This window comes from Macaca nemestrina, chromosome 6 (assembly GCF_043159975.1).
Source record: "Macaca nemestrina isolate mMacNem1 chromosome 6, mMacNem.hap1, whole genome shotgun sequence".
Taxonomy (NCBI): Eukaryota; Metazoa; Chordata; class Mammalia; order Primates; family Cercopithecidae; genus Macaca; species Macaca nemestrina.
The window spans coordinates 77,766,960-77,780,551 of NC_092130.1; the positions used below are offsets into that span (position 1 = coordinate 77,766,960).

General features: G+C 41.3%; 1 protein-coding gene across 14 annotated transcripts in view; it reads right to left on the reverse strand.

Annotated features, from left to right (window-relative positions):
• LOC105471068 (peptidylglycine alpha-amidating monooxygenase) overlaps positions 1 to 13,352 on the reverse strand; it is a 279,410-nt gene extending 266,058 nt beyond the window's left edge. For all 14 annotated transcript variants that reach the window (XM_071098668.1, XM_071098666.1, XM_071098664.1 and 11 more), the window contains exon 1: positions 13,239 to 13,352. The gene's annotated coding sequence lies outside the window, so the exon portion shown is untranslated. The remainder of the gene's footprint in view (positions 1 to 13,238) is intronic.
• Between the last annotated feature and the right edge of the window lie 240 nt (positions 13,353 to 13,592).

Genomic DNA, 13,592 nt, shown 5'->3' on the forward strand with positions numbered 1-13,592 from the left:
GTTAAAATGGCTTTTCTCCAAAAGACATGCAGTAACAAATGCTGGTGAGGATGTAGAACAAAGGGAACCTTTGAACACTGTTGGTGGGAATGTAAATGAGTTCAATCACTACGGAGAACAGTTTGGAGGTTCCTCAAAAAACTAAACATAGAGCTACCATAAGATTCAGTAATTTCCTTTCTTTGGGATATATATGTCTCACTGCTAGGTATAGACCCAAAAGAAATGAAATCAGCATATTGAAGAGATATCTGCACTTTGTTTACCACAGCACTGTTCACAATAGCCAAGATTTGGAAACAACTTAAGTATCCATCAACAGATCAATGGACAGAGAAAATGTGGTACATATACAGAATGGAGTACTATTTAGCCATAAAAGAGAATGAGATTCTGTCATTTGCAACAACATGAATGTAACTGGAGGTCATTATGTTCAGTGTAATAAGCCAGGCACAGAAAGACAAACTTTGCATGTTCTCACTTATTTGTGGGAACTAAAAATAAAAACAATTGAACGCATGGAGATAGTAGAACGATGGTTACCAGAGACTGGGAAGGGAAGTGGAGAGGTTGGAGGGAGAGTGGGGATGGTTAATGGGCATAAAAAATGGAAAGAATAAGTAAGATCTAGTATGTGATAGCACAACAGGGTGACTACAGTCAATGAGAATATAATTATACATTTTAAAATAACTAAAAATGTATAATTAGGTTGTAACACACAAAAAGTGTGTGAAGTAATGGATACCCATTTTACTCTGATGTGATTACTACATATTGTATGCCTGTATCAAAATATCTCATATGCCCCATAAATATATACACCTACTAGGTACCCATAAAAATTAAAAATTAAAACAATTTAGAAAAAAAAATTTAAAAGACATGATTAGGTATGAATCAGAGTGGATAATATTAATGGCAGTAACAGTAGTTAACACCATTATAGTAATTATAGAACTAGCAGTAGTTGGTCATTGTCATCACAGTAGTGGACTGAGTGCTTGCTGTGTGCTGGTCTCCATTCTAAGTGCATTACATGGACTTAGCTTGCCAGAGTGACACAGGCCCCCAAGCCAGAGTCTGTGGATTCAAATCCTGGTCCCAGCACTTAGAACCTATATGACCTTGGACAAACTACTTTAACCTCTGTGAGCCTCGTTTTCCAACATCTACATGAGAGGACACCAAGAGGAAACTTATTTCTACAACAGCAATGAAATCTAATATGTCTTTTTCCTTAATTTTTTCCTACAAAAAATAATAAGCAGAAATAAACAATCTATGGCTGTTTTTCCTTTAGTGAAAATCTTGATGCAGCAATAACAATGAAGCAATTTAATGAAAGTACAGCAAATTAAAATTAACAGGAATTGTTGAATTATAAAATAAGTTTATGTGAATGTTCAGAATTTCACATGCAACGTTTATCAAGTATTTCATTTATTTTTCCTTATGTCAGGTGTCCCCAGCCCCCTGGCAACAAACTGATACTGGCCTTGGTCTGTTGGGAATAGGGTTGCACAGCAAAGAGGTGAGCAGTGGGTAAGCAAGCCAAACTTCATCTGTATTTACAGCCACTCCCCATCGCTCACATTATCACCTGAGCTCCACCTCCTGTCAGATCAGCTGGGGCATTAGAGTGTCATAGAAGCAGGAACCCTAACATCAACCGTATGTGAGAGGGATCTAGGTTGCAAGCTCCTTATAAGAATCTAATGCCTGATGATCTGTCACTGTTTCCCATCACCCCCAGATGGGACAGTCAAGATGCAGGAAAGCAAGCCTGGGTTCCCACTGATTCTACATTATGGTGAGTTGTATAATTATTTCATTATATATTACAACGGAATAATAATAGCAATAAAGTGCACAATAAATAAAATGCACTTGAATCATCCCAAAACCATTCTCCATCCCAGTCTGTGGAAAAACTGTCTTCCATGAAACCAGTCCTGGTGCCAAAAAGGTGATGGGCTGCTGCCTTGTATCATATGGGAAACTAGCTCCACACCTAATTTACCATTTTAGTAACACAGAACAAATCCATCACATTTGTGGTTACCCTTTCTTGTATGTGTATTGTATCATGCCGATATGGGCTGAGTTGTGTCCCCATAAAAACAAAAGATGTTCAAGTCTTAACTTCCAGTACCTGTGAATGTGACGATTTGGAAATAGGGTCTTTGCAGATGATCTAGTTAAGATGAGGTCATTGGGGTAGACCATAATCCAATATTACTGCGTCCTTATAAAAAGGAGAAACTTGGACACAGAGACAGACACACAAAGAGGAAGACAGGAAACATGATGTGAAGACACAAGGAACCATGTATAGGCCAAGGAACATCTGAGGCTATCAGAACACGAGAGAGGGAATGGGACAGGTTCTCTCTCACAGCCTTCTGAAAGAACCAATCCTGCCAATATACTGATGTTGGACTTCTAGCCTTAGAACTCTGATACAATACATTTCTGGGGTTTAAGCCACCTGGTTTGTGGTACTTTGTTACAGCAGCCCCAGGAAACTAATATGCAGGTTGTAGATGAAGTTGGCCCAAGATTGCAAAGTGTGGCTGGAAGCTTAAGAATCCTCAGAGTTCCAGCAGCACACACATACATGACTCTACACTGTGTGAAATGGTGTGAAGAACCTGCAATTTAGATGAGGATATGGACTACACCCACATAAAATACTAAAAATAATGTCATACATTTGCTTAAAACACTTTGTACATGTTGTACTTCACTTTTTCTTCACAACTACACTGAATGAAAGAAGGGAGCCTCGGTATCTTCATCTTATTGACAAGGAACCTGAACGTTGACTGTTTGGGCCAACGTCACATGTATACATGGCAGAGCAAGTACTGGTACCAAATCTTTTCTAGGAAAAATGAATGCAATCATGAATATTTTAACTTGGAACAATGGTGGCACTTTAGAAGTAGTTCTTCTTCAAGTGACTCAAGGAAGGACAAAAATAACATCACATAGACTGAGTAGGCCGAGGGGTTCTGTGAGCCAGGTAAGCTGGAATAAATCAGAAGAAACAGGTAGAAAAAGTAACTCTTGAAGGAAGTGATGGAAATAGGCCAATAGAAAGAAAACAGGCTTCATGATGAATAAAAAGAATGGCAAAAAAGAAAAGGATAAATTATGTGGAAAACCTAAACAAACGTTAAAGGGAAGCCTTCAACTGAATAAGAAGTACAGAAAGGGTTGTAACAGCATGTGGGGTTGAAGTAAGATTGGGGACTTTTAGCTGGGCTGATGAAGGGGTTGTCATTGACAGGATAGACAAACAGTTACCACTGACAGTTTTTGAGCAGGATTTGCTGTGGTAAAGGAAGCTGTTCTAGTAGCTGTGTTAAAATCAGTTTAGAGGCAGAGCAACCTGGGATTGTAATCGATATAGTAAGGGACTTTGAAAAACTGATTAGGGCTGAAGATAATGACCCCATATAGACGCTTTAAGTTTTAGCTACCAGCAAGACATTCTTGACACTTTTCTTCCCTCACCCCCTGTATTTCTGGACAAACTGGTCATCTTGGTATTCCTTGGTGGTGGAGGTGTAGAGGCAGAGTTCCTTTGTTCCAGCCTCAATATCTTATACCTGTTACCTCTGCTTAGTAGTTAGCTCCCTGACTTCATCTGTGTTTTTGCTCAAATGCTACCTCTTCAAGAGGTTTTGTTGACCATCCTATGTAAGAGGACCCTCTGCTATCATTCTCCATTCCCTTATTTGCCTAATTTTTCTTTACAGGACTTATTAGTACCTGATTTTATATATATATATATATGTATTTATTATATATATGTTTTTATTATGTATATTACACTTAATGATTATCTGTCACTCCCATTAATAATTAAGCTCCATGAGTCCAAGGACATTTTATATACTGTTCAGAGTTTTATTTCTAGAGCGTGGCACAGAGATTAGCATAAAGTAGGGAGTCACTAAATATTTGTTGAACAAATAAAAGAAAATCCCAACTTGTTCCTGAGTTCAATTAATGGTATTCCCCCCAAAACACTTTCAATCCATCTTCACTGCCACTTCCCAGTATCCACCACCAGAGTGGTACACACTGTCATGTCAAATTAAATTCACGCAAGAGCTATCCAACTTCTCCCCACTGACACTCACACCCCAATCCAACTCACAACCCCACAGATGATCTCACCAAAACACAAATCACATGAAGTCCCCAGCTCCTACCTAAAACACTCTCCATTGTTCTTATGAGGAATACCAAATTCTTCACGTGGCCAGCAAGACCCTGTGTGGACTGGCCCCAGCCAAGGGGTCCAGCCTCAGTAGCTCTTCTCTCCCCTTGACCCTCCTCAGTTACTTGATTTCATTCTGTTCCCTTCTGTAAAGGGCCTCTGCACAAATGGCAGTTCTCTCTGCTTTCTGGAACACTTTTCTTCCTACCCTATCTCACATTCTCCTACTCACACTTCAGATATCAATCAAGTGTCACTTCCTCAGGTTCCTATTATATAAGCCCACAAAATTGTACTGTTCTATTCACAGCATTTACCTCTGCTTGTAATTATACATAATTATTTGTTGTTGCTGTCGTGTGTATATTTTATTAGTGATTGCCTTCCTCCTATACTCTTCACTCCATGATAATGCAGACCAGGAATTTTTTGCTCATTATTGGATCTCTGGGGTCAAGAATAGTGCTAGGTACATGGCTGACACTGAATGAATATTTGTTGAATAAGTGAAACCCAAGAGCTAGACGTCACTGTCAAATACACAGATAAAAAATTTTTCCACTAATACTGAGGTAAAGCTGAAGGCAACGATATTAGTGAAAATCTGTAATAGGACTTAGAGCTATTATTAAAACAGAAGGAGAGGGGAGGAACCCAGGGCAATGCAAACTGTAACAGTGCTAACTATCTACTGGATAATAATGGGACCAAGAGAGTCTGTTTAATTAGGGAACTAGACAAGAACTAGTTCAAACAATTTACTGACACCAGGTAGTTATGACTTAGGTAGTGACAGTAACTAGGTGAAAGGTTATATTTACATATCCTATTAACAGCTCCTTGACTCATCATCAGTCTGCTCTGGAAACATTTATCTGTGCAGAGAAACCATTAAAACTTTCCTTGGCATTTTCTATTATAAAAATTCTGCAAAAAGTCCTTAGTTCCCTGGAAAATGTTTTAAAGACATTTCACTGTGGTCGATTAGGCATACAGTAATAGCTAAGTGAGGCAGGGGCCACAGAGGAAATGGCATATAATAGAAAGAACCACTTCGCTCCTGATTAAAGTTACTCATGTGCAGCTTGAGAAAACGTACCCACTAGAAAGCTCTGAGCACTACAGGGTATCACGGGTTAAAGGACAAGGCCTAATTTTTTTTAAGCCTCATTGTTACTGCTTTATTCCGAAAATACGAGAACCAATATAATTCTAAATTCTCCCCAGGGAAAGAAGGAGTTTATTAGTTTACTTTTATTTCCTTATTTCAGACTTTTTTTTTTTTTTTTTTTTTTTGAGACGGAGTCTCGCTCTGTCGCCCAGGCTGGGATGCAGTGGCCGGATCTCAGCTCACTGCAAGCTCCGCCTCCCGGGTTTACGCCATTCTCCTGCCTCAGCCTCCCGCGTAGCTGGGACTACAGGCGCCCGCCACCTCGCCCGGCTAGTTATTTTTTGTATTTTTTAGTTGAGATGGGGTTTCACCTTGTTAGCCAGGATGGTCTCGATCTCGTGACCTCGTGATCCGCCCGTCTCGGCCTCCCAAAGTGCTGGGATTACAGGCTTGAGCCACCGCGCCCGGCTCAGACTTCTTTTAAAATAAGATGTAGCATTGATGAACACGAAAAAAAAAAAATCTAATATTGCTTCCATTCATTGAAACCCATCAGTGACTCATGCAGTAAAGAGCAAGTCTCCTGGTTTTGTTTCTGAAGAGGGCACACTGACAGTTTCAACAGCATACTCCAGTTTTACTGGAAACAGTTTTCAAAAGATGACTTACTACACCCTGCCTGAGAAAGGACAGCATGAAACTGGGGAAAATTCTGATCTTCAGAAATACAATAGACAACAAGTATTTCCAATTTCATGCTGTTTATATGAAGAGAATGGAGGCACAAGGCAAGACTAGCCTGAAGCACAGGTAAGAACTGTGGCAAATAAAAGAGAAAGGAAGAATGAAAGCACACTGAACAAGTGACTTTACCAGATTTAGAGGGGCTGAGGAAGGGGGATTTGGGGGAGACAACCAGCCTTTTCTACCCCTACAGAAATAAGATTTCAAAATTCACAATTAAAAGAAAAAGACATTTAACAGAGTAATGGTTTTAAACTAAATGGAGAAAAATCTCACTAGTTAACAAATGCTTGCTTTATGCAAACCTAATAGCACATGACTTCGACTCTCCCAGAATTTACTGAATTTGAAAGGAATGTCTATGAAAATAAGGCTTTGTTGATGGAATTATGTAAATAACAGGTATACATATAACCTAAAAAAGTTTTCTTTCAACACTATAGAAGCCTCCAATTACATGCAACAATGATCATGTTATTCAAAATTAATATCTTCATAAAAGTTCCCTCCAAAAGAGTTCTAAAAGGTAACAACCTTGGCAGGTTCTGGGTGCTATGTATATAAGTGCTTAAAAATAATAAATTCAATCTTTAAAATATTCTAAACTTCAGACTTTTAAAAGCTTGAATTAATCTTTATATAAGTAAAATTTTACTGCACTGCAAATGAGTACTATTTTAAAACAAACTTACTTTGGCATAAATAAGTGAAATTCTCAATATATGAAATTTATGATAAGGCATTTTTAGCCACGGAAAAAGCAGGTAGTAGTATGATTCTTCCATAAGGGCCTCAGACTTTACTTTTATTTATTTCTACCACTGTTTTTGTTTTGCTTATGTTGTACATGCAGCAGTGAACTGTACACTCAATGCAGGTAAAAACTGTCCTTTTTACTGCAACTGTTGGCACATTCTTTGTGCATTTGCTTCCCAGTACTTGTGGTCCACACTCTCCACAAAATGAGCTTCTCCTATCTGAGAGGGAAGCAGATCTGCTGCTTTGATTGTTTCTTGGCATTTCCCCCTAATTCTGCGGTGTCATTTAAAGTTGTATTTTAAAGTATTATGTTTTCTATTTTTTGAGTCCAGTTCCCTCCTTTCTTGAAGCTGTCCTTTTAAACTCCTGAACAAGAGCCATCTGGAAATCTTGTTCCTGTCCTCCATCCTTTCTGTGAGTACATGCCAGCATAGCTGGGTTGCAGCAGTCACTGCCTAGGTGCTGCTGGACTGGCTATGCTCCAGACCCTCACTGTTTTTTCTGTTCATTTGTTTTGTTTTGTTTTTATTATACTTTAAGTTCTAGGGTACATGTGCACAACGTGCAGGTTTGTTACATATGGATACTTGTGCCATGCTGGTGTGCTGCACCCATCAACTCTCACTGTTAATATGCAACTCTTGTCCTTTTGTGTTAAGCATGGTTAGCAGATGAAGCTCAAGACAGTGTTCAGAAGTTCAAGCTCCTTTGGGCACAGATCCTAATCTCACAGTCACACATGATTTGAGTAATGCCATTTATATGTAGAACTTCTGCTGCCACATGTTCCCAGTCTGCCTAGTCTCCAAATTGACAGTGTAGATACTTTTCCACTTCTTTTCCCCAAGAGGCCTGAACTAAGTACTGTATAGGTTATCCAAACAGAAATATTTTCTTTGTATTAAAGGGGCTCCTATAAATCTAACATGAAGCCAAACATCATTTTTATGCTGTCAAAATCAACAACTTCTACTGTCCCTACTCATCTACCAACACAAACAAAATTTGTAGCTTTAAACCAGCAATGTCCAATAGAACTTTCTGCAACAATGGAAATTTTCGATATCTTCTCCGCCCAGTACCATAGCAACTAGCTTCATATGTGCTATTAAGCATTTGAAATGTGGCTAGTGCAATGGAGGAATGGGTTTTTAAAATCTTATTCCATTTTTAATTAATTTATACTTAAATTTAAACAGACAATATGGCTAGATTGCTCTCAATAATTAAGGGTCTGAGATTTTTACCCTACTTGCAGGCTAACGAAATTAATGTGCCACAGTTTCATGACGATGCTGGAAGAAGACAGAACATTCTAGGGTCAGAAACAAAGGACTATACTACTCACAAAAATATCAGCAGCAGTAGTATCAGCATAGTTGTGCCAATCTCCTGAAACTCGGTTCCCCCCGTGTGATGTGAAGCGGATACTCAATGCATTGTCAGAGGGGAACCCTGAGCTTAGGGTCTTGAATATTTTAAACTGGACAGTAAAACCTACCTCCGCTTTGCTTCGGAGGGAAAGAATACCTCTATCTTCTAAAACTATCTACTATACAAATATCTTTGAGAAAAGAGTCTGGGATGAAAGCAGGAAATGCCTTTGCTCATAAGACATGCAAAAGTCTGAGTGACTAATGGAGAATTGAATCCCAACATAGGGGTATCATATATATCTCTGAAGTCCACTCATCTCCCTCCTGCTTGAATACCTTGCTTTTAGCCACACTTCTTCCTATGACCATGGTAAGCTTCCAAATGGTTATCCTTCTTCCACCACTGCCTCCTCCCACTCATTCTCTATACAGTAGCTAGACTGCATCTTGTAACACAAATCTCATCTTGTTTCAGTCTTCAGTGTCACCCACTGTCCTTAGGATTAGGCCACCCCTCCTTAGCAAGTTCCACAAAGCCAGCACTTCCCTTGCCTGTCCGTTTAAGGTTTATGCCTTTAGTCACATTAAACTCCTCTCATGTTCTTACATGTAGAGGTCATAAAGTGGGAGCCCTACGTTGAATTCCAACTACATATTTGTCTGGTTTGGCCCATAGAACAGTTTTTAAAACATTTGGGCTATTTCATATTTGGGAGATTTCATATTTATAAAATATGAATTTTAAGCTCCTCTTTAGAAATCAAGGCATCTGGTAACACTTGGCCTGCATCCCAACCTGACAATACTTGGCTGAAACTGAGTATCTACTTCTCCCTTTAGACAGTCTGGATTCTCCAGATTGCCACGCGTCTCCCTCCTGCTCTTAACCTATGTATTGTTTTACATTTTCTGCCTTACTTCCATTCTAAGGCATCATGCTCCCTTTGGTCTCTTTCAATCTTCCCACTTCTTCAGCTGCTAACTACCACTCATGCTTCAGGTCTTCGTGTATTCAAGCCACTAGGAAGTTTTCCTTCACCACCACCAACCCAATTAGGATGAAATGATGCACTGTGTGACATTCACCTATCCAGGACCCTGCCATCCCATCATATCTTCCGAGGTTCTCTGCACTGCCCTTATCATGACATGAATCACATGGCATTATAATTATTTTAAATTTTGTTTCTAAATCTATAAGTCTCTGTTTATAGATCTGCATCCCTGTCTACACCTTCAAGTCATAAGAAAGTGACTACAACTGTCTTGTATACTATTAGATGTCAGTGCCTAGGAAAAAGCCAAACATATAGTGTGGGCTGAATAAACACTTGTTGCATAAATGAATGAAACAAGTTAGCTGAGGAAAGGCTACTTCAAAATACTGGGGAAGAGTGTATTTATATTTTTATATATGTATTTATTTTTAAAATGTGGACCACCGAAATTCCATTCCTTCCCCCTCTCCCCCTACCCTAGAGAAACTAAAATAACTACTTGAGTCGTAGCGCAATAGCTATATACTGGCAATGTGCTAAGAACCACATGTGGGTTAGTTCATTTAATGCTGACAACAGTCCTTTCAGGTTAGTACTTCATTATTCCCATTTTGGAGAGTTAAACCATTCAACCCTGGATAAGATGAAGGCCTTATTCTTCACAACACTACAGTAAATTGTAGGGATGCATGATGACTTAAATTTCTGCCAGGAGACCTGAGAGCACATGACACCAACAGCAACTTTATTCACAGCCCGTCTTTTGAGCTATTTGTATGGTTTTAATAATTAGCGTTCACATTCAAATGGTAAAGAGAGTACTTATACACACAAGAAGCTTTCGTGGCTATTATACCAAATGACACAGCTTCCAGGGCAGTAACAAGAATCTTTAATCTCATTTCACAAATAGAAAAACAAAGGTATGGAGCAATAAGGCCAAGTGTAAAGTTAACGTTATGTCCCTCAGGCTGTCCCCCAGCCTGCCATGCCTTAATGTGACAGTCCAAAGCCGTCAAAGCGCGGTATGTAAAGCCTAATAAATTCTGCACATAGCAGATAAATAAATTCTTCCTAGGGGGAAGAAAGAATCAGAGATGTCACTGAGTCACAAAAAGTACAACCTAGGCAGAAAGTCAAGATCTCTGGTCAGTCTTTTCCAGGTGGAATTCTTGCTCATTCTTTGCCCCAAAACACACACACACACAAAAAAAAAAAGTTTTAAAAAGAAGCTAAATTCTAAGAGGTTGTTTTTTTGTTTTTTTTGTTTTGTTTTGTTTTGTTTTGTTTTTTGAGACAGGGTGTCTGTCTGTGGCCCAAGTTGGAGTGTGGTGGCATGATCACAGCTCACTGCAGCCTTATCCTCCCAGGTTCAAGAGATCCTCCCTCTTCAGCCTCTTGAGTAGCTGGGACTACTGGCGTGCACTACCACACCTGGCTTTTTTTTTTCTTTTAATATTTTTTGTAGAGAGAAGGTCTCACTATGCTACTGGTTCAAACTCCTGAACTCAAGCAATACTTCCGACTCAGCCTCTCAAAGTGTTGGGATTACAGGCATGAGTCATCACACTTAGTCTCACCAAGTCTTGTAACTTTTAAACTCAAATTTCCAGAGAGACTTCAGGACCCACCAGGCCTTTAAGTGTCAAGTTCCAGCTTATTAAAAATATTACATTAAATATCTGTATATTTTTCTAGGCATTATAATTTCCTTCCTGAAGGAGTTGAGAAAAAAACTGTATGTGGGCACCACAATTTTATTGACGTGTTGAAGTTAGAATTAAAATGTCTATAGCTTTTAACATATGATTAGCACATCATACATGTGTAGAATGCTTTCCTAAGCTTTCATTCTAAAAACACAGAATTCATTTTATTTCCAAGTGCACCTTGATGAAGTAGAAGCACATGGCATTTTATTTTCGAAAGCAATGTCTTAGCAAACTTGTTATTTCTTCCAATCTATTATGTAAACACACCAAATTATTATTTATTTATGTATTTATTTATTATTTTTTGTGTTTTTATTTTTTGAGACAGAGTCTCACTCTGTCACCAGGGCTGGAGTGCATGTAGTGATTTCAGCTCACTGAAACCTCCACCTCCCAGGTTCAAGCGATTCTCCTGCCTCAGCCTCCCAAGTAGCTGGGATTACAGGCGCCCGCCACTATGCCCAGGTAGTTTTTTGTATTTTTAGTAGAGATGGGATTTCACCATGTCGGCCAGGCTGGTCTCGAACTTCTGACCTTGTGATTTGCCAGCCTGGGCCTCCCAATGTGCTGGGATTACAGACGTGAACCACCGCACCCGGCCAAATGATGATCTTAAAGGGCCTTTGATAATGCATTCTTGACCTCATTCTACTTGCCATGTATAGTCATTAGAAGACTGTTCATATAAAAATATGAATAAAACGATATAGTCTTTAAGTTACATTGGAAGGCCCTTTAGGACAAGGAACATACTCTATATCTTTATATCTTTAAAGCATGTAGCAGAGTGCATCGCACATGAAAATGCCTATCAAGTCAGGAATGCAGGAACGACAGGGCTCACCATTTAATATCAATTCTAAAACTGATTATTTATTTTTGAGACAGGGTCTCGCTGTGTCACCCAGGCTGGAGTGCAGTGGTATAAACACAGTTCACTGCAGCTCTGACTTCCTATAAAGCTGATTTTTTTTTTTTTTAGGCCATTTACTTGCTTCATAAAGTAACTAGAATGGCAAGAACTATGCTTTTTTGTGCCTGTGATTATAAACTGAAAATTTACAAACAATATGTCACATGTTATTTGAGCTAAATGTCTGATTTTACCAAAATGAAGGCATCCTTCCTGGATTATTAGAATTAGCAGTAAATTTAAGTTTGCACCTAGAATAGAAAAGAGATTGTAAATAATGTAAAATATCTGAAGCAAACAAAGTCCAATAAGATCTTCCTTCTATTTAAATTTCTATGACCGCAAAGGCACAGGATGTAAGGTCCATAGCTTGGTACACAGGGATTGGTGGGGAAGAGACGATTTCAACTCTGAACCCTGATAACCAGCTCCAGGAACACATGCCTTTCAGCCCCGCAAAGCTACTGACCAAATCTCCCAGAGAGATAATCACATCTCAGCCAAAGGACACGAACTCAGACGATCAGAACACAGGACCTGCCATCAGGCAGCTGCACGAGACAAGAGACCGTGCTCAAAATCACGTAATACCCTAAGTCACCCCAAGGGAGCCCCACAACTACCCTCAGCTGCGGGCAGAGCTGACGCATATTTTGCAAATGACAATACAGAGGTTCCGATGGGGCGGGTCCCAAGGCCACACAGCTGGGAAGGTGACTGAACCTAGACTTAACTAGTATCCCAAGTGGTGGATACTTCCCATTCTGCCTGGGCGATCGCGCTTCGCCCTCGTATTACACTCCGAGGCTGGTAAAACGGCAGGAAGAGAGCAAAGCTGGGCCAGGACGGGAAAGAAAGAGGGGAGGGAATTTCCACTGCTTCCCGGCACTCGCCCCCACTCCACACCCCAGGTTGCTACTCCGCGGCGGCCTCTACTTCCCCAAACTAGACTCAAGGGCGGGCAGAGGACCAAGGAGGCTTTCTAGGCGTCACGGAGAGTTCTCCAAGTTGGGGGCAGAAAAGGCGAATGAACAAATTGTACCCCCTAGGGTGAGGGCACAAGGAGAAGTGCGGAGGTGAGAAGGACAGGAGGGGAGGACGACCCCTCACAAACTGACCAGGGACTTAATAATGATGGTGAAGTGTGGTGAGAGAGGTTGGGGAAATGCGAGAATGGCTCAGTCCCCAAAATCCTCCCTGGCCACAGCGCTGGATCCCCGCCCCATCCCCCCACCCCCGACCCGGGCAGCCCGAGAGAAAAAGCAACAACCTCCTGGGGCACCAGGAATTGGTGGCAGCAGGATCCCGAGCCTGGGCCCCCTTTCGCACCCCCACCCTCACCCTTGCCCTGCCCGCCTCGCAGTGGCGGCAGCGGCAGCAACACCAACCTGCGCGGCCACGGGCTCTGTCCGGGACGGAAGCCGGAGCCTGCGGGCGGCGGAGCGGCGGGCGGAGTTAGTTGGAGGCTCCGGCTCCCTGGGCGGGGACAGGCTGAGCACGCGGCGGCAGCGGCGGTGGCGGGGGCTCCCTCCCTTCTGCGCGCGCGAGGCCCAGCCGGGTCTGCCGCTAGCCCTCGACTCCTGGGGCAGCTCTCAGTCCCTCCCCAGGGGCGACTCCCGGGCCAGCCCCGCGCTCGCCTCCTCCACGCCGGCTGCCTCTGCTCTGCCCTGCCTCTTTGGGCGGAGGGGCCGCGGGGCTTGGGAACTGGAGCCCCAGCGAGTCCCCAGCGACTGCCCGCAGCT